We start from the raw sequence: 23,308 nt of genomic DNA on the forward strand, positions 1-23,308 counted from the left end.
ATAAATTGGCAAACTCTGATAAGAAACGATCAACTTGGAGCCACAAATATCCAAGTCTAACCAGCAGTATTAAAGATTAGCACGGGATCGAACCCAGAAATCTTTTGGATGCCAAACATAAACGCAACCAGCGATCCAGACTGCTGGCTAATGTCGAATTCAGGCGTCAACTGTTAATATTCGTTTGGAATTCATCGAATATTAGAAAACTTTACACATACGAAGTGTATTAGGAATTTTAGCACACGATATACATTAGAGTAGTTGACGAACTACATATGATCGGATGATTTACAGCCTGTCTACTTTAAAAAATACTATACAGAATAAGTCTACAGACACAGTATACATATGTATTGTAAAGACGTATTTAAGTTATCTTGGGTACCTCTGATCTAATGCCTACTCGAGGTCATGAAGTACCATTTCAATTATTACTATAAAACAAAGGTACGTGTCTGCGAATCTGTACAAACTCCACAATTAAATTTCCCTTCTATAATATAATTTAATGTCTATTGCACAATCGGATAATATCCTCTAAGAAGGGACATAGTCAAAGTTTAGCAATCGTCGAACATTCTAAAACTTTTGAAACGATTATGAAACGCGAGTAATTTTTTGACAACTTGAAAAATTCGATAATAACAGTAAATGCAATGTCAGTACTGTTTCAATGAGATGGTTCGTTTTTAGCTGATTTTATTTTAAACGAGTTCATAGTCGCGTGCGCACACATATTATTAATCGTAATAAAAAATGCGCACATTACACGCTCACCTATCCAACCCATTCGAAATGATGAATGAATGTGTGTGTGTGTGTGTATGTGTATATGTCACTCGTCGCTCGGCCTGACGTTGCACATGCATGTCGTGGCTCGGCCTGACGTTGCACATGCATGTCGTGGCTCGGCCTGACGTCACATAACGTTCCACCCCCCCCCCTCACTTCTCCACTACCATGCTTCCCCGCATCTCCTCGACCAATTGACTCTGATTGGCTGTGTGTCCACGGTCTGGCACATACCCATATACCCACATCGCATCCGTTTTTACAAGTCTCTTCTACACATATTTCACTTCGCTAATATAATATATAATTTCGAAAGAGACTTCGTGTGTATGTAAGGTTTGTTGGTAATCGAAAAACAAATCAAAGTTTTTAAATTTCAAATTTCCTAGTCCCCGGTTGCTCTAGGATTTGGGGAAAGTTTTGTGAGTTTTTTTAAAGGGGTTCATTGATTTCCTTCCAAAAACCACCTAAAATTTAAGTTTGAGTACCGTGAGATATGTAGCATATCAAATTTGGTAATTGTAAATTTAAAACTGTAAATTTTCATACTAGACGAACAAAAATCCATTTTTTATATATGTATGTATGTACATAAGTAGTGTTGTGCCCGTTGACATTTCAATGACTGATTTTGGAAAATCATTGTTTAAATGAACCACACCCGAGGCTATTGTCGCTAGCACTTTCGACATGCATAGCCCGCATGCACTGCCATCTGTGTACAAATGAACATTTGTATATACATGTTCCACAGCACGATCTCTCGCATTCTTATGGTTAGACACCGGACAGTCACAGTGCTATCCATTGTTCCATTGTTGTAAATCCTTTGTAAAAAAGGTTCGGCAAAACTTTAACAATGCATTTACAACCTTTGAACAATACGCAGCACTTTGGCTATCCTACCTCTACTTATGGTCTTCTGAAAAATATTTATTTTTACATACCTCCTTTACGTTTCACTTACGATTATTTGAAATCTCCATAATTGTCCATGCAAAAAAATACATACACGTATACATATGTGTGTATGTACATCTTTTCCGTTTTATATGTATTATATATTATTATTATAGGAATAAAAATTGCCCGGCGTTGCTCGAATGGATGAAATTTTTATTTTTGTATGAAGGTTCTTTAATCATCTACCGTCTCAAGTTATCGTAAGAATACACTGAATCGTACGGCATGGACGTGCTCATAGTTTCCAGCTGTGATGGAAATCTTCATGTCCCTATTAATTCGTACGATCTTATTATTTCGAAAAGTTTCTCCTACATTTCATCAAATATGGGAATCGATGTCAAGCTTTTGTCAATATAAGGATAAAATATCACCGAAAACACTCCAGGAAGTGGGTTTTGCAAAGGATCGCGACATTATAGATTAGGCGTGCTTGTGGTAAAACTAGCGTGTCGCTTACCACTCTGTGTGTCTGCCCCTTTAGAGTACCATGACATTGCATACCAAATTCATTGGTTTTATGTAAATTGAAAACTACAGATTTGAATCCGACTGATTGTGGTTATTTTTGAGGTCTTGCTATTGCTTAGTATTCGTATTAAGCAAGTTCGACGAAATGCTATGGAAATTCAATACCATAAAAAACTTAAATCAGGAAGAATTGTTGTCGAAACGTTTTCGATGCTTTTTTAATAATAAGAAAAGTCTTTATATAATATAATATAAAACGAAAAAGAAATTAAATTGCATTTTTGTCACATCACCTTCTTGTTGGTCAATGGCGACCCATTTTAGTGTCTCTAACGTTTTGAAACAGTTTGTTGTCAAAGTGACTTTGTTGTTCAAAGAGAGGATAGGCAGTTTCCGCAATTGCAAAACCCACATTGTGTCTTAAACTCACAATTGCGCACACGCACCATTTCGCAATGTTTTCCTTCCATTATTATTAATGCACAATTGAAATTTGTCACGGTTTTTTTCTGATCATTAACATACAATGTCTCGCAAAGAATGGTATGGAAATAATTTGCAACAAAATAAAAACCCGTTTAGTCATTGTTAATTTTTTCAATAATGTTTTAAGAATGGACGCCTACTCATATAAGCAAGGATTTTATAATAGTATATTATAAAATCAACGGCGAGTTGGCACAGGCTCATTTGCAAATAATAGTGTAGGTCGTGTGATTCGTTTGCAATTAGTCGGGCAATTTATCAAGATGATTTGCCGCATCGACTAACTATTGGGTAGTAGGTTTATCAAGGGCTTAAAATATTATCAAACAATTATCATTTTAGTTTGATTTCAGTCTGGTTGATAAGAACTACATAATGGTAGCTAATGGTATCTACCTATTGGTTAAACAGGCGGGAAATTCATCAACAAGAAAATATGTAGAAGGTAGAAGATCTATCAAATGGATAATTTTCTCACACGCGGAATAGACAACATCAGAATAGAAAGACTATAAAGAAATACAAAAATCTACTCACATTCACAAAACTAGGTTGCTATCAATATTGCAATAAAACGCATTCTAAAGCTATTTGAAACTTTGAAAGCTTTTTTTTAGCTGAAGAAAAATCACAAAAACCATAATAGATTTTTTCATAAACCTCTCAGTGAAGTCTATCTTTGGTTTCTTCATTGTAATTGTAGCACTTTTCATTTACAAATATTAAAAAAAATCAATTATAAATATTCTAAATATTACCACTTCAATTGAAAATATACCTATATAAAAGTCAAAGATCTGATTTTTTTTGTGTCCCGGTTTGACTGGAATGAAATCTGACAACCCTACGTAAACAGATACAATACAATCAATCAATATATGTACATAAGGATTTTATACAATGCGAATTCATATAAACATCCACAGTGACATCTATGGAGAAATTTTTGCAGCATTTTATAATAAAATTGACGAACTTCAAGACACTAAATAGCTTGAGATTGGCAAGAGAGATAGGAAAGGAGATGCTAATTTTTATAGGAACCTTTGCAATGAAAATTAGAAAAATTGGCAAACTCTGATAAGAAACGACCGACCTGGTTACAAACCAAGGTCTGGCCAGCAGCAAGCAGTGAGACTCGAACTCATAACCACACTGACCATATGTTGATATGCTGACCACTAGTCCACAATGTCTCCGACATGAGGCTAGAGGGGTTCAATCATTAACGAACTGATTAAAATTTACATCGGAATGTTGAAGCGTTGACAGCTAGCTATCCAAACACGTCTTTCTACGGCCCCTTCACAATTCACGGGTTAAATAGTTATATATTTATTTTTTTACAATTTCGCCATAGTGACATTAAAGATTAGCTCCAGGTCGTCACTATGGCTAATTTATTACAAGACATTAAAAAATCTTAATTAACTAGACATCTAAATACATAATTATTACATACATACATACACATGTAAATCGAAACAATACCTGACATCTATGGTCAGATATTACAAACATTGTATAAATACGATTAATAACATTTTTCATGTAACAATACGAATTTTTACATTCGATAAACAACCACAGAGACATCTATGGTGAGAAACCTGGCGAAACCTGAGATATAACAATAACTCAAGGGTTGCAACAGAAAATTGGGAAGGAAAAGCCAATTTTATAGGAACCGTTTCAATGAAAATCAGAAAAATTAGCAAATTCTGATAAGAAACGATCGACCTCGACAAACCAAGGTCAAGCCAACAACGACACTCTTAGTGGGAATCGAACCCGTGACATCAAGCACGAAGGAATTCAATACTCACCACTAGACCACGCTGCTGGTTAACAGTTACTTTTTTCACTCTCATTTATTTGATTATGGTTTTAATTTAAAAAAAAAAATGAATGTATGAGGCTTATATGAAAGTTAGGGTATTGTTATGCATTATATGTAAAAGTAAAAAATAATTTTATAATAAATTTGGCATTATATGCAAGAAGTTGTGCAGAAGTTTGTTTTCACAAGCAGAGATAAATATAATAATAGAAAAAACACATTTTTTAAGTTTTAAACACGGACCTAACGATGACATGTTCTACAGGGGTAAATATTTAAAATGTACACTATTCGAATCTGCTAATTTCTCTCGATCGACTTCACCAACTAATGCAAACATTATAAAAACAGAGTTTATTGGCAATTTTACCTTGAAGAGTGGTCGAAAATTATACGCTTGAATGTTTACACGATAAAATAAAAATAAAATACGTTTTCGAACAAAGAAATAAAAATCGCAAAGGTGCGTGATTCCGTTCAAAGAGGATACTTCCGCCAAAATTAATCCAATAAACAAACGCCTTCAAAGATTTTTGTTAATTGCTCGTACATATTTAATTTTATTACATACATGCATCATATGTGCCATGACGGGAACTGCCCCAAGGTGAAACACATGGTTAGACTATATTTTACATAATTACTAACAACTCTTTACATATAATACATTAGCCAGCAGTATGGTTCGGTGATTGCGTTTATGTTTAGCACCGAGAGATTATCGGGTTTGATCCCGTGCTCAAATGCTTTAATGCTGCTGGTCAGACTTGGTTATTTGGACTCCAAGTCGATCGTTTCTTATCAGTAGAGGTCGGAATCTGAAGGGGCCGGAAACGTGCCGCCTATTGTTCAATTGTTGAAAATGCTTTGTAAAAAAGTTTCGGCAAACCTTTAACAATGCATTTACAATCTTTGAACAATAAACAGCCCCTTCAGATTCCGGCCTTTACTTATCAGAGTTTGCCAATTTATCTGATTTCATTGTTGAAACGGTTCCTCCATCGAATTGGCAAAAATCAACCTAATCGCTGTCACAAATATCTGAATTTGATTTATGTACAATATGTAAAAATGTATGTACCAGTCTAAATCCATAGATGTCTCAATGGATTAATTAATTAATTATTTAATTGTTAATTTCGTATTCTTCAGCCTCTCAAAATACAGTGATTTATGTAATAAAAGTGCTGAAATGTATATATATATATATATATATATATATATATATATATATATATATATATATATATATATATAAATCAATGTTTTTCTGTCTATCACGTATGCATTCCTATATTTTACTATAATTTAATTTGAAACTGAAACATTCACTTATCGAAACGCATCGAGAAACGAGAACGGGAACGGTAATTGCATGCGTTATTGTACGATGGAACGATGAAACTTTCAGGATATATTGTATGCATGTCCTGGAAGCTTACTGTGAAAAAAATCGGCCAAAAACGGGAACGGAAGCGGGAAAAACGGGAATGACTGGCATTGCAACGCAATAATTTCAAATGTTTTCGCGTCGCGACATGCGTTGTTAGGGTAAAATTAACAAATAATTGAATAATTTCAAATGTGTTCGCTGCCTGTGTTATTCCGACAAATGGGAACGGGAACGAGAACGAGAACGAGAACGGGAATGGGAACGGAAACGGGAATTGCATGCGTTATTGTGGCATTGCCGGGTTCAGCCAGTCTATATATATATAACGAGAACCTATAGAGCTAATTTTATAAAATATAGAGTGAATTATAGGCGTTTAAACAATTAAAATCTGATATGGCCAATTCATGGCGAAAAGGTTGGAAGACACGGGACGAACGTTTACGGGCCCCGTTTTTAAAACGCGTTGTATACGATATTTTATCTCCAACGTAATGGCAGACGATGCATTAACGTATATTGATGACCAAAATGAGCAATATGGCAAAGTATGAAAACGATCGGATAAGAGATAAGAGATATAAAAAATGACCACTAACACAAAAGCCATGTGAAATGCAAAGGAGGTATGTAAAAATATAACTTTATTTTAATTCGTGTATCAATTCCTTTCCGAAGTCACCCGTTTAAAATCAGCGGGCACAACACTAGTACCTATATACATATAAACCTCCGATTCGATTGTACATAAAATGATTAAGTTGCGTCAAGGTTTCGGATTATGTTCAGTCATCTGAAATAATACGCTCGACCGCTCCACACATCCGTGACGGAATTTCAGTTAACAAAACCAGCTCTTACGGTCTTTCGGAGCTAAACCTTGAATCAGGATTCTATTTTTAAAGAAAAAGTGTCCCTGTCGTCCTTGCAGTTGCAATTCCAGTGGCGAACCCCAGTCTTTAATCGCGCCAGAAGTGGCACGTGACCGTGAAAGCAAGGAAAGTGTCTCAAGTGCGTGCCACAGCAAACCAGTTGGAGGTTCATATTGTGAATGTGTGCTGGTGAGATGCAGACGATGGCAAAGTTGAGTGTCAAGGGCAGTTTCTCAACGATCACTCGAAACCAAACGAGTATTTTCATTCTATAATGGTGCTTACGGACTAAACCAACGACGATTTTGGGCCAACTTTTTAACTAGCAGTAGCGTACAAAATATCGAAATAAAAATTAAATTTTAAAATTGAAATTAAATATCAAAATCAAGCTAAAGAGCGAGATTGAGCTAAAATTAGATCATCGTTGACGTTTTGAATTACAACAATATTTTGAATTACGACGATACCGCATTTAAAACCAGAGAAATATTATAATTTCTCTGCGTACGAGCGAAAAAAAATATTGTTAAAGTCGTCACGAGATGTTACTGTATTTCCACTTGGATGATCGATAAAAAAAACAATTCATAAAAAAACGCGGTGTCGGATGTCGGTGATTTGTCAAAGGGTTTTTTTTCTTTCGTCGAAATAAAATTAATAATCACACATTATCCGATAAATTTTACCTCTGCAATGATTTAATTACTTGATTTATTTCGACGAGAGAAACAATTGAAGAATAAAAAAATCCGTTTGATGTGACCGACAACACCCCGGGCTAGCAAAAATCGTTGGATCACCCATACTAATACATGATATATTCTCAGTAACTGCGCATTACGGGGAAGTAAAAATAATAATTCTTTGATTTTTTTTCGATCTTAGTGCGTATCTTCGTAAGTCAAATCATCTTCGACAAACAAAAGTCGAGGATTACCTGTATGTGATTGTTGATGATCTAATTTTAGGTCAATCTCGAAAATTTATTTAAATTGTGCATGTTCTGTTTTAACTTTCAATATATAATTTTAATTTTAATATAATGATTATAATTTTATTTTGATACTTGAATTCAATTTTAATATAATAATAATAGTTTTAATTTTGATATTTAATTTCAATTTTTAAATTTAATTTTTATTTCGATATTTTGTACGCTACTGGTTTTTAAAGTTGGCCTGTGGGCCGTTCGTTGGTCTGGTGCGTACGCACCATAATACGAGTACATATTATAATACATACATACATACACAATCTGGTTGCTAAAATATCAAACTTTGAATAAAATATTCTGAAAATTAGTGGCGACTCATGGAAACTATTTGTTTAGGTAATACATGTATTCATTATTCATGTATCATTTTTCCACTAAATGGATTGTACTGTTCCGTTTGTTTTATTTATTGAACATAATATAAATAAAAACTGTGTATGTGCCAGACCGTGGAAACACAGCCAATCAAGTGGTTGAGGAGACGCGGGAAGGGGGGGGGGGGGGCGTGGAGCGCCATGTGACGTCAGGTCGAGCGACAAATTGAACGACAGATTAAGCTCGTACTAGTGTTTACACGTATTTACACGAATCCGAATTTAATTAATAGGGATAATATATTAAATTATCTTTATATGAGAATTAAATAAAATTCCACTTAGAAAAATCATATTTCGACTATTCTTGTGGATTAATAACAAAAATTCTTTTAATTTTCAGTTATCAATAGAATTTTTCTCATATAAAGATAATTTAATATATTATCCCTATTAATTCAATTCAGATTCGTGTACATACGAGTAAACACTAGTACGAGCTTTTTGGTCGCAATTTTACCGTTTTAAAATTCATCACACATCCAATTAACCCTTTTAAACGAAATCAAAAAATAGTGTGGCCAGAACATTATCCTAATAAACATGTTTCAATAGAAAATACTCAATATAATATAGTATTAACAGTGGGAAAAAATCCCAAGTGGAAATACGTCATTTTGAATTTTGATTTGAACTGGACGACTACTTAGAGAGATTTTAAAGCTGAAAAGTACTACAAATGAAAGATAAAACACTCGACTGTAGATTCCAATATTCATTTTGAACAGGAAATTAGCAGATTTTGAGAAATCGACCGAACAACACCAAGATATAGAAAAATCACGCGATTTAAAAAACACATATATCTCCGAATCTCGAGCCAATCAACACTTTTTATTACCAGATTCGTGTTCACTGGGCATAGATCTATAAGAAAAGTCATATCTCGTCTCTGTAACATTTTAAAAGTCGTCATTTGTCGAACAGTGTTATTAAAATGGTAATTATTAAAATTGAGTTGGATCTTTCAGGCGAGTTTAATAAGGCAATATTCGATAAGTTCCGAATATTGCCTTATTAAACTCGCCAGAAAGATCCAACTCAATTTTAATAATTGCATCTGTGCACATCGAAAGGTTACTCGTCATCTGATGTGCAATCTATCATTCGAGAAAACGAGAATTACGTTTAAAGCTACCGTTCTGTTAATCTGGCGGTTTTAGAGCGAATGCACCAAACCCACGACAGGCATGTGCGACGTCAGGCCGAGCGACGGGTGACACACACACACACACACACACACACACACATACACACACATTAATTCATCATTTCGAACGGGTTGAATTGGTGAGCGTGTACCTTACTTTGGATCAATTTCTTTCCGAAACAACCCGTTGAAATCATCAGGCACAACACTAGTTTATTATAATAGTTGAGCATTTGTAGTATGTAGTTACTGATCGTTTGTCTACTAAATGGAATGTAATGATTAAAGTGCGGACCCAGAGCGCGCCGTCTATTGTTCAATTATTGTAAATGCTTTGTAAAAAAGGTTCGGCAAACCTTTAACAATGCATTTGCAACACGTGAATAATGAACGGCTCGCTCTGGGTCCGCTCTTTAGTAATGATTGCTTATTTTATTTACAGACCATTTATTACAATAACTGACCTAATTATTTTAAAGCTACTGACCAAACAGTTTTATACGCTTTGAGATGTATTCATACTATTCAGCAGTGCACGTTTCGGCACATTCAGACATATTTGGCCAAGGGCAAGGCAAAATCGGCTTACATATACATTACGGAGCGCGACGATACGGCGCAATATTGCTTGCGTCGTATCAATATTGTCACAACATGACGTTCTGAAAATATTCATATGCGGATGTGCACCGGAATAATATTGTTGCGTAGGGGTGGGTGGAGGATCCAAGTAAAAGGCCAACAGTCGTGTCACAACATTTATTGATGATTAAGGAGATACACACACTGGCAGTGCTCCGTCCAGAATGTCTTGATATCGCCTAAGTACCGCCTTATAAGGGTCAGGTCTCTCAGGGCATCCGATTACTTCCCTATTGTTTAGGCATGTACCCGGATATGTATTCCCACGACACCCAGTCCCACGGTATCGGTCACTTCTGCGAAGGGTTACTTTGGTGGCCATTGTTTAGCTTACATGCACTTAGAGTCTAGAGATAATCCTTGAAACCAATTATAACGGTCACACAGTATCTGGGATGCGCCTCGGCCTAATCCGATTGCAACTACTCGGCGCTGTACGTAACAATAATATGAATAGATTGTATCAGCTCCTGCTGTTACGTCTACGCCACGCACTTACATACTACGGAGCATGTCAATGCGTCCATGTACATAGAATGTAACAAATAATATTTTACCTTTCGTACTGCTGTTTAAACATCAGTATAAACAGACCTTTAATGTTTAAAGACGTTTTTAAATAAATTATTGCATATGCGCAGTATTATTGGATATAAGAATATTTATTTTTGAATACAAGTAGGTACATGTTGAAATCGACTAAAATATGACCTTTGAATCGACTGTTTTATTACCACTGGCGTCCCTTGAAATTGAGAGCAATTTAAATTCGGAATTTCCTATAATTAAAGGGCCAAATACATAAAAGTATAATTAGCAATAAATATATACAAAAAATAGTGTTATTGAATTTTATGAATGTTTCATACACATTCGAATAAATTAAACATAAATTTCTGTTTGGCTTTTTGTGGTTTTTTTTTAATGAAAAATATTATATTTCATGGTGATTGCATTATTGTAATATGCTTTATAACAATAGAAAGTGTACATTGAAATATTGCTAAAAATATTTTATCAAAATAACAAATTATTCAAATATATTCAGTTTATATATTATACCAATTTTCAACTGTCATCTTCATTTAAAAAAAATTGTTTTTAGTTTGCAATATTTGAATGTACGTAAGTTGCAACAAAAAATGTAATGCGCAGTCGGTTTTATGCTTTTAGTTTTTTTCGATCAAATTGCCATACATTAAAATAATTATATTGATAGCTAAAATGAATACGATGAAGAATATTCTGTTTATTTTTCCAGTTGATTAGCACGAATATGTGAAAAAATATCTTGTGCATAAATGAAGCTTCATTTTTCAGAATTGGTGATGAATTTGTCCGGAGAACCAGACAATTTATAATTGAAAGTCAACCGAATACCCTTGCGATGATTTATGTATCGTCTGAGGCTAATCATTATGTCAGCATTAGTCACGACGCTTATATTGAAATAAAAACATATTCCATTATTGTTTTCAATACTTATTTAACATCCGGATGAATATAATAGAATGAATGAACTGACGTTCAATGTCACAGACAAATGTCAACTAACTTCCATTATAATCAACCACTGTTTTGAATAACATTTTCAAAAGTTAATTTATCATCAGCCTTTTATAAGATTTTTTTAAAATTGAATATTCACAAGTATTCACACACAGGATATATCGATGGCTTGGTGTACAGATATTGTATGTCAATTTTTGAATTTGTATCGAATTTCAAGTTCAAATAATTTATGTTGTATACGTAAATTACCTTGAAAGGAAAAACCTGAATTATTCCAGCATATACAAACTCAAAATTCGATACAAACTCAAAAATGGACTTACAATATCTGTGCACTATCGATATGTTGTATGTACATTAAGGCGCCCACTCACGAAGAGATTTGGCAGATTAGTGTGAAAACACATTGAAAGCACGTGTAAAAAAAACGCTAGCATGCATAATCTTTCCTGCGGCACCCTGTCCTCAAAATCTTTAAGATACTTTATTTTATTTTATTTTTATTTTTTTTATTTTATTTATTGAAAAATCAACAGACAGGATGTACATAGATATGTATAAAAAAACAAATAGTAAATAAATACTATATGTAACATCCGAGTCCAATAATACTTTATCCTTATACTGCTGCATAGTATGAATATATGTACTGCCGCATAGTATGAATAGATTTTGTCGGCTACTGCTGGTATTTGCTGTTACGTCTACTATACGTTAGACGTGAATGTGTCCATAAAAATTGTACCAAAGAATACACTTCGTATTGTTGGTTACGTTCTTGAACGTTCTGCGCTGGTATGAATAGACTTTATATCGTAAACTGAATGCATTGAATAATTCCACGAAATTCAATAAAAAAATTGCTAATATTTTTAATGCAAATTAGTTACGTTAAAAATTCTATAATTTGCTATTTAAAATCAAAAATAAAATTTTTGAAAGTGAATAAGTAATTACGCAAAATTACAGAATATCCGCTTATTTACTAATAAATTTAGCAATATTAACACCAGCATGAATTTTGCTTAACCAAATTATTGGCTGTTAATTTTTTTTAATATCATTTTTCCGATCTATTGATAAAGTCATAATATAGTGTCCTCAATATTAAAATATTTAAATACATGGTATTTGAAAAAGATGGACCTGATTTGAAATCGTTATAGCTAAAGGGTGGATAGAGAGCGTGTTTTTTCCAGAAATCGGGGTGGTTTGGCTCTATTAACAATGCTAGGGTGCAAAAAAAAATGGTTCGGCGAACCTTTAACAAAGCACGGCGAACAATTGAACAATGAACGGCGCACTTTGGGTCCACTCACTAGTTATAACTAGACATCGGATGGTCATCGGGGCAATTAAAAATAAGACCGTCCCATCAGTGTTCAAAGCAAAGGAGCAAAAAAGCTTTAAAAAAATTGTTTTCCTACCAAATAAAAAATAGCAAAACCCTTTGCCTCGATCCCTAGCTTGAGCTTTATAACTCTGCAAACAAGAAACGATTATGAATGAAACATTTGAAATGGTGAAGTATCGATTATCAAATTATTACCACTAGATGTCTCTCCCAGCGCAAATCAGCCCCTAGCCTCGGTCATTCTCAAGATGACGACTATACAACACAAATAGTACATAACATACTATTTTTGACTTTTTTTCAAGTGATTGAGGCAAAGGGCTGTTTGTGCGATGGGAAAGACATCTAGCGGTGAACATTTGATGCTTTCATTTTGAAAGAGTAAGGGCGCTGACACACAGAGTGGTATGCAGCACGTGTTTTTTTTAAAGATAATTTTGCACATGTGAAAAAAAAGCTAGTACACCTGATCTACGCCAGGCCAAAACTCACCCCTTGAAGCATTTTCAGTGATACATTTTCATTGTGTTGACATAGGATTGATAGTGATCGATAACGGCGATAATTTGAAGAAATGTGGGAGATAAAATAAGATCTTAAGGTTTGTAGTTTGGGATATAGTGATTTTAAATTAGTTCCATCTATTTAACATAAAATACACATATTTCATTTGAATTAACGACTTGTTCGACATTTGGGTTATTGCTAAAAGGGTTCAGAATGAAAAATTGCAGTCCTTAGGTGTCGATTGCCCAACGGATCAGAAGGCTAACTGGATACAATCTATGTATGTATGTCTACTATGTATACTCATCGGTTAAGGTATGTCATGGAAATGTTGGATTGGATAGTGAAAACGAGTTTCGTGTCACTATATTTATGTATAATCAATGCGAATTTTGAAACATTGAATTATATACATATATATCCGTAGATGAAATACATATTTGATGTTGAATAAACTTACATAAGAATATTACAACGAATTTGAAGGATTTTGATGCATATTTATTCAGTTGCATGAAACTACATAATTATGAAATTGGAGCATAAAGTTGTCATGTCATGTTTGTTGCAGTGAAATGTTCCGTTTCATAGTTTTGAATAGTCATCATAAAATATATAGATAAATCATTGAAATAGAGTTATGCTTAAATTGACGCTTGATCAGTGTTGTTCGCTGGCGATTTTAACTAAGTAAACTCAGGTCTCTTTTTATGCGGCATCGAGGAAGGTGGACGGTAAGCTCTACCGGCCTTGTTTTGTGCAAACCCGGCCACGGCTTGTACAATGCGGCCCAAACCAGACGAAATTCCCCCTCCTTTCCAAAACGTAATAACTAGCACATTGGGAAACATACTAATTTTTCATAAAAATTATGTAAAACGCATCTCTAATTTTTCTAGGTAAGCCAATTTTTTTTTATATGGAACGAATCTATCGCATAAAAAGAGACTTGAATGCATGCGAATGTTTCTAAAATCATGAACAGACACCAGCGTTGGATGGATGCCTTTCAAATAACAATAGACCGCTCCATTAGTGTTCAAAGCATGATTTTTGTACGAAATTGACAAAGGTGAACCATTTTTTGTGCGAAAACCATCCATCGAACGCCAATCTCAATCTCTGACCATGAACTCTTTTGAACCCTGAAAACGAATCGCTCTGTGTTTTCGTAGCAGTTTTCGAATCACCTTATTGCCAAAGAATTGTACACTTCAACCAAGTGATATAATACAAAGTATGATAGTTTACGCATGTTTGTATCTTATGATATACAATGTATAATATGTACATACCTATGGAATCCGGTTTTCTAAAATTCGAATTCAACGCACGATTGTCCATTTTGTTTGAATGTTACGCATTTTATACTGATTAATGAAATACGAAAACTTCACCTTGACATTTCCTTTTAATATAATACAATTGTAGACATTCCCGTGTTTGTGTCACCTGTATAAAATAATTGATCGTACGGTATTGAAATTTAAGGAATACGGTCGTATTTTAACCTCATGAAAACCGGTCTTCAGTTGTGTACCTATATTTTGAGGCCCTGTAAAAGTCACATGTTTTAATGTCCGTTCATCAATTAACACGTAAACTTGATAATTTGAAGTTTAAACATCGTGTTTATTTATATATATGAATGTACATATAAACTTGTACGTTTTCAAGGGAAGTTGTTGTGAAATTGAGTTTAATTGCACGATTTTATATGTATGTACATTGCAGCATCGAAAGCGTATATTTTTATTTTTCAACTTTTGTATAAAGCATTTTATTAATTCATTCGAAGTCAATCGCGAAATATAAGGTCGAGTTTTGCAACTTTAAATTGTGTGATTTTTTTTTGATTATAATATTTCATGAGAATTTATGATTGTGGTCACGAAATCAAATGGAAAACTTCAAAAAATATGTCTGTAGTAATCATTTCCCTAAACCGCAAATTAAATGTTGCTGAATATCTTGTGTATTGTATTTTTTGTAATGATTGTTCAAGCGAAGTCAATCGCAAATTTGAAAAAAAATTCTTCCAAAGTATGCACATGTATTTATGTGTTGATATTAAAAAAAATGGAATGATTCAAATAAAAAATCTGCATATCGTTGATATACAATGTAAATCCATTAACTGAATGAACCATTGTTTTTTATGTATATCATTAGCAGTGCCACAATAACGCATGCAATTCCCGTTCACGTTCCCGTTTTTGGGCAATTTTTTAAACAGAAACCATCTCGGGCATGCACACAGTAACTCATGTAAGTTTCATCGCAATCGGTTGAACGGTTGCTACAATAATACATTCTAAAGAATAGTTAAATTCCTCTAGCACCGGAGAAAAGGTAACAAAAGCCTTTAAAAAGTTTTTTAAAAACATCTATAATTTGTATATAAAATTATTATTTTGAATAAAAATACCAATAATTTAATTTTACTACCGCCATCTATGTTTAAAACTAAAAACTGGATAAACGTCAGGCACTTTTCAGAAATTCAAATTTCAAACGTGTCTTACACGATATTTTTGCACCATCGTAATGGCGGAGGATCCATTTACTTATATTGATGACCAAAATGAGCAATGCAAATTTTTTCCTGAATTGTAATCGTAAGTGAAACGTAAAGGAGGTATGTAAAAATTACATTCATAGCCTGTATAATGCATATTGGCAGTTAATGGATTTTCGCTGTTAATCGATTTATTAAATTACTAATTTTTATGCATTATTGAATCTTTTATACGATGCATGTGTTAGAATTTAATATCCAACAATAGCAAGTGTGTATTTTTTGACTTTTTTTAAATAGGAAATAGTATAATCTTTCGAAAACATGGCCACTGTAGAAATCGAAGAAATTTATATGTACATATTATATGTATGTATCATGAGATGAGAATGATGAGAATGAGTCATGAGAAATTTAATGACGTAGTACATAAATACATACATACATATATTGTATCTTCTTGCTTTGTTTCGAAATTTTGAATGAAATATTGTCGCACTTATAGAATATTATGTATGTAATTATTTTTTAAACATATATACATAAATAAATGCTAAGGAATATCCTTGAAAATACAATTGAACAAACTGTATATTTATAGTACATATATGTATGGTTAACGATAATATCAAAAAATATTAATGATACTTTAATTTTATCCTAAAAAAAATTTATTACTACAAGAAATAACTATATAAAATAACATACGATATGGAAAAATATATTTTTCGCATATGGAAAAAATACAATAAAATAACACCAATGAATAATGTAAGTAATTGGCAACGTATTATTTATGTATATATGTAAATATATAAATTCATAAATTATAACGTACATACAGTCGTAGTCATAAAAAATGCCACATGACTGCATAGTACATTCAATTTGGGTTTTTTCTTATCGATTGTTTTAATTTTTTTGTTTTTGGGTATGGCAAATTGGCAAAACGACGTATGTACATCAAATATCATAGAATTGCGTAAAAATATAACGGAAATTTGGGAGAATGATATTACGATGGAATGTTTAAATTCACTGTACGAAATCAACGCATATTGACTATTATTCTAAATCGAGGCGGCAGTACTAAATATTAAAATATAATAAGTATAACATTATCCAAAAGTAGTTTTATTCACAAAATATCTTTTCAATACCTCACAAGGAATATTAGCTTTAGAAATCTAACAACAAAAATGGTGTAAGGATAGTCTCATATATTAAATGAACTCAACTTCGGCGCAAGTACCGTTAATGACCGCTTTCCATTTCTGCATCAATTCCAAGAATATCCTGTTAACTATTTCCATTTTTTTTTTGCTTAAATTGAAGTTTACTGATAAACCTTCAAACCCCCTTTCAAGAATTGTTTGAAAATTACAATATGCATAATTTAAAAAAATGTAAAAATAGTCGAGTGCGGCATTTTTTATGTCTACAACTATACAAATGTATATATGTATGTATGTGTTGTAATAAAAAAAGGAATAAAATATATTAGACATTATTTTTTTAGATCAAAAGTAAGAAAAGATGCACACATTGACGTAAACTAAAAAAAAAAAATGAAAACTAGTCAGACATGTCCTCATATAAATTTGAATTATTAAAATAATATACAAGTAAAACGAGAATTGAGAAGGATAATTACATCAAATTATTCGTTTTTTACAGTATCTTAATTCTTTTTCCAATTTGAATACCATATTACGATAGCGCAATATTCGTATTTTGTAACAAAATTTATTCATATTTTTACATTTGTATATAAAATGTCAATGTAAATTTTAGTACTGGAGCGATAAACATGGTAACGGCAAAGTATTTTTGCTAATTTTGTCGCCAATTTTCAAATATTTACAGACAGAAATCTTGGGCAAATGTTTCGAGGTTGCCAGGGCGTTAATTACTCCACATGTGACGTCACTCATAAACAAACTGTATCCAATCCATTAATACATTGTACAAATGCGAAAAATCAATAGCAAATAATTAGAAAGTGCATACATGCTTCGAACCGGGGTTTTTTTTGTCAACTTTGAACCGAAATAAAAGTGTCCGCTTAACACAGATAACTGGTAAACACGTTTATGAATATATTTATATCATATACTCTTTTATACCAGGTAGGCTTGACAGGAAGACCCCAATGCGCCTTCCTGGACAATCAATTACAAACAATGTAGCACTTTATTATTACATAAATCACTGTATTTCCAGAAGTTGAAGAAGAACACGAAATAACAATTAATTAATTAATTATTTACTGAATTAATCCATTGAGACATCTATGGATTTAGATTTTGTTCATAATTTTTACAAATCATACACATAATAAATACAGAAGATTTGCGACAGCGGGAAAGATGATTTTTTGCCAATTTTGAGGAACCGTTTCAACAATTTTTAATATAAACCGCTTAAACATGACTAATCTAATAGTAAACATTTTATTAAATTTATTTGAATAGTATTATTTTACGAACAAACAAACATATGTATATAGTAAGTCTCTTATAAAAAAATATATATGTACACCCCCGGCGTCTGCGCCCCCTAGGGCTCCACCTCCGACGTTCCCTAGGGCTCCAACCCCGACGTCTGCACCCCCTAGGAGGCGGAGCCCTAGGGCTTCATCCCACTGGGTTCCGCCCCTGGCGGCTGCACCCCCTAGGGCTTCGCCCTCGGTGCCTACGCCCCCGAGACCTTTTTTAATTTTTAAAAAAGCGAATTATTTGTTCGATGACGTCACGGATTTCTACGAACGAAGGATACATACATCTCTTTCCAAATTATATATTAGATAATAAATAACTCTATCATTTTCAGCTAAATTGTGTCCTTGGGTTCGAGGTTGAAATTGCAGTGTTGAGTCGCAGAATGTATGTTTGCATCTTCAGAATCAGCTAATGATGATACAACAATAGACATTTCCACGTAATTTGTGTTCTTTTCACAAATTGTTCAATTAATAATGGTCAGTTGGTTTCGTCACGTTAGATTAACTTCGAAACATACATTCAACCTTGACCCTTGAGACTTTGGATAATTCGTGGTTATAAAACAATTCGAGATAAATTTCAATAGTAAGGTCGTTAAAATAATGTTCCACTGACTGGTTGAGAAGCTGTTTTGCTATCATGAGAAATATGTAAAGGCGATTTAATGGAGTTTTTGAATCTACTACTCAGTTGGAATTTCAGTAGAATAGAAAGTTTCATTGAAACTTTTCTTCTTGCAAAACTTTTTGGTGCGATTTGAACAAATGTTTTGTAAAAAACCGCAACACAGACGGTAGTTTGTATTTTCTTTGGACATTCATATGGAAATTGAGGAAAAATTCATTTTAAATCTTTGAGTGAAGTCCGTTTTACTAGATTTTATGCAAAATTAGTTCCTATATAAAGTAGTCCACACTCTATAAATATATATATATTTTTTAAATTTATATTTTACCATGATGCTATATATTATAATTTATATATTATAAATTTAAAATTATATTCAAATAGTAGGTAGGATGGCTTTGCCAATTTAACGAGGAACCGTTCCAACAATGAAATCTGAAAAATTGGCAAACTCCGAGAGGAAACGATCGACTTGGAGTAACAAATATCCAAGTCTGACCAGCAGCACTGCAGAAATACTCTGAATAATTTTTTTTCATTCGGAGCCAACCCAGGGCTCGAACTCGGAAACCTCTCGGTGGTTAGCATTATCGCAAACAACCAGCTATACTACTAGCTAAATAAGATTTTAATTTAAATAAGAATTAAGAAGGCATAATTACTATTTGCAGTAGACAAATACTAAATTTCGATTTCTATTGGTCCACTAGTGATTTTACCCGGCTTCGCTCTGTATTTGTAATGTAAACCGTTTAAACATGACTAATCTAATAGTAATATAAATTTATTTGAATACTCATATGTTTTTTTTTTTATTAAATTAACTGTCACGAACAAACAAACATATATACCAAGTCTCTTTCGAAATTATATGTATACCAGAATCCGGCGCCTTCGCCCCCAGGGACTTCGAATCATTCGAATCGAAAAAAATCGAATCGGAGCCTATGAATCGAAAAAAATAAATCGAATGTGTTGTCTACGAACTAAACAACCAAGGTTACATACATACCTACATATATATGCAAAATCTCTTTCGAAATTATATATTAGATTATGTTTGAAGTTTATATAAATTGATTATACATATAGTAGCATGACGCATTATAACAAGCAAGGGCCAATCAGATACAGCAAGTAAAGGCCAATGCCTTTGTTGATGCACCATTATAATGAAACAAGCATCACATTCATCATCAGCATCACAATTGAAACAAGTTCTTTGCAGGCAAGTACTACATACATACGTACATACACATGTGCATCAAATTCTACACATTAAATTAAATATCATTATAATACAAATATACATTTCATCAAACTTACACCGATGATATGTAATACAGAAGGACATACAAAAAATAAAATAAAATAAATCCAAACAATGACAAACTTACTGTACTTAGATGGATGCATCGAATCACTCTCAAACACCGATCAGAATAATCTGAACCAATTTGCTGTAGATGGTCATATTGAAGCACAATGTATTCAAATCACTGCTGTAATATATTTCGGTATTATCGGTATTATATATACGTATATATCACTGTTTTTAGCGTTTCGAACGGTCGCTGGTGTGAACGTGCACGCAAGTCCTCGGTCCGGACAGAACTGGCGTGGAATCGTCATAAACTTGAACAGTTAGATGAGTAACCAATCAGCCAACAACGTAACTGGAAATTAATATGTTCACGATCTAGTAAAAATATTAAAATTCAATAATAATAAACCATATAGGTTGCTTAATTTTAATTTGTATTTAAATAGTTTTCATAATGGGGCTAGTTTTTAAATGGGTTCGATTGAAAGCCAGTTTTGTTTTACCCGGCTTCGCTCATTATTTGTAATATAAACCAGGAGCAGAAAAAAAAATTGGGTGTGACCAACCCATGACTTTATCTATGTATGTATTTGAGGAATATAAGAAAGTCACAAACAAATAATATACTAATAGCGATGACAGCATTTTCGATACAAATTGAGCGCAAATGTATGGAAACTTGCACAACACAAAAAAGTTCTACTTCCGGTTGTCGGATTTTTTTTTTATTACTTAAAATCATTATCGGTATTATACACAATAAATATCAAAAAGATTAAAATAATTTAAAAGTTCAAAATAAAATAATGAAATATTGTTTTTAAAAAAATTCCGGTTTATAAATTGTATCCAAAACTGTATCAGCTATAAGTTAGTACCTAAAAAATACAAATATAAAGTTTTAGATTAATACGTTCAGGGGCGTGGACAGAGTATTGGCGACAATATTTTTGACCTTTCTAGGAAGGAAAAATACCACTTCCGGTTTATAAAATTTAATCATTTTTTTTTATTTTCATCAAATTAATACAAGAATTACACTTCAATTTTTTCGTGAAGATCACACATGTTTAAGGGCGGTCTCCGTGACGAGACAGAATGTTAAATGACAGAAAACGCAAATATCGGAAGGCAAAGATCGAAAATCGAAAGATCTTAAGTTGAAAGATCAAAAAAAATGGTGCATGGTAAACGGTACATACTCACGTACATACTCACTTAATTTGTGCGAGCAGGATACAACAGGAACAAGAGGAACAGGCTTTTCCTCCCGTATAAATGTGCGCGTGCAGAATACGGGAGGAAAAGCATGTTCCTCTTGTTCCTGTTGTATCCTGCTTGCGCAAATTAAGTGAGTATGTACCGTTTACAATGCACCTTTTTTTTTCGATCTTTCGACTTAAGATCTTTCGATTTTCAATCTTTGCCTTCCGATATTTGCGTTTTCTGTCATTTAACATTATCTCTCGTCACGTAGACCCGTTTAAGGGGTCGAAAAAAATAGTGGAAAAAAATCGAACAAGATAACTGCCACTTCCGGTTGACGGATGCTTACCAAATTTTATAAATAACTTAAGTATTAAGCTTAAACAAACAGATATGAAATTTCAGTTCATTAAACTAAAAGATTTCTGAGAAAAACATAAAAAACCTCGATTCTCCAGAGTAAAAGTACTACTTCCGGTTCAGATAAAAATATTCAAAAAACATAAGGTTATAGAAATTATAATTTCTATTACATGTAAAAATAATTCAGTCCGATTCAGTTATTGGTTTGGGAGATAAATTAATTTAAAAACTTAAAAAAAAGGACACGTATAAGGGGAGGTACAATTTCCGGTCAACTTAAAAATTTGAAAAAAAATTACGTCGTGTCGATAAAAATTTCAGAAACCAATACCTAGTTTTAGTTCGATAGGACTAACGGTGTTCAAAAAAAAACCGTCTTTGACTTCAAGATGTTCACACTATGACCTGCATGCACATTGTCGAAATGTTCTTACAACTTTGATGGTTTAAGATTGGAGTTTGAAAACATCTTGGAACAAAGATGCATTGAGAGATTTTTTTTTCTGTTGTACAAGTGAATCTGTAACCAACATAATTGTCTTTCCATTGGCGTTTTTGGACATGACGGGGCTTAAGCCCCGGATATGCCTTCGGAAACAACTGCTTTAGAGTAAGAAGTTGAAAGATATATTGAAAATTATAATGCTGACGATGAAATAAAGTACTCTTTGTTATAGAGTTGACATAATTCTAAATTACTCAGTTCTCTCACGAATAGTTGTATATAATATGTAAAAACGTAAAGGAGGTTAGTAATAAAAAATAGAAATCGATTGAAGATGTTGCCATCAATGTAGAAAAGGGCCACTGAAAGGCCCGAGGGCACCATGTGGATAACATTGAATTTATTGGTAATATAGTCGGATGTAAGAATGTTAAATAATTTTTGATGTATTCAATATTATTTTAACTTTGATGATCAGTTTATATGTTCAAGTTAACATGCCAGTGTTTGGAATTTAAATGAATTGGACAATATGAGTTTAGATGCTACAATATTAAAAGCTTTATAATGAAATGATTTTTGTATGCAATTTTTGGAAAGACTTTTAATGCGTGAGAGACTTGAATGAGCGAGCAAAATCAAAACCCATTTATTATCATTTTCATTCAAAACTAGCTGAACCCGGCATGCGTTGCAATGCCACAATAACACGTGCAATTCCCGTTCCCGTTCCAATTCTCGTTCCCAATCCACAGACATTTAATTTTATATATAGGTATACATACATATACATTTGTGGGTTTCCATGAAAAACGCTTGGTATACGATGCTGTGTTTGCGAACTCTTTGACGTATGCATCTAGCATTTGGGGTCATCGTGTCGAATTAAAGACGGTCCGTCGTACATTAAATAGTGGTCAGCGTTTTCCTCTGATCGCTCTTACCCAGGCTTATCGCACTGCGTC

The 23,308-nt window shown here is 33.1% G+C and overlaps 1 protein-coding gene across 2 annotated transcripts in view; it reads right to left on the reverse strand.

Moving 5' to 3' along the window:
• LOC143918108 (uncharacterized) overlaps nt 1–20,647 on the reverse strand; it is a 30,086-nt gene extending 9,439 nt beyond the window's left edge. The window contains exon 1 of one of the 2 annotated variants that reach the window (XM_077439941.1): nt 20,403–20,622. The gene's annotated coding sequence lies outside the window, so the exon portion shown is untranslated. Of the gene's footprint in view, nt 1–20,402 lie in introns of both variants that reach the window. The other variant, XM_077439857.1, reaches the window with a different exon arrangement.
• Nucleotides 20,648–23,308: the final 2,661 nt, after the last annotated feature.

This window comes from Arctopsyche grandis, chromosome 1, assembly GCF_051622035.1.
Source record: "Arctopsyche grandis isolate Sample6627 chromosome 1, ASM5162203v2, whole genome shotgun sequence".
NCBI classification, from domain to species: domain Eukaryota; kingdom Metazoa; phylum Arthropoda; class Insecta; order Trichoptera; family Hydropsychidae; genus Arctopsyche; species Arctopsyche grandis.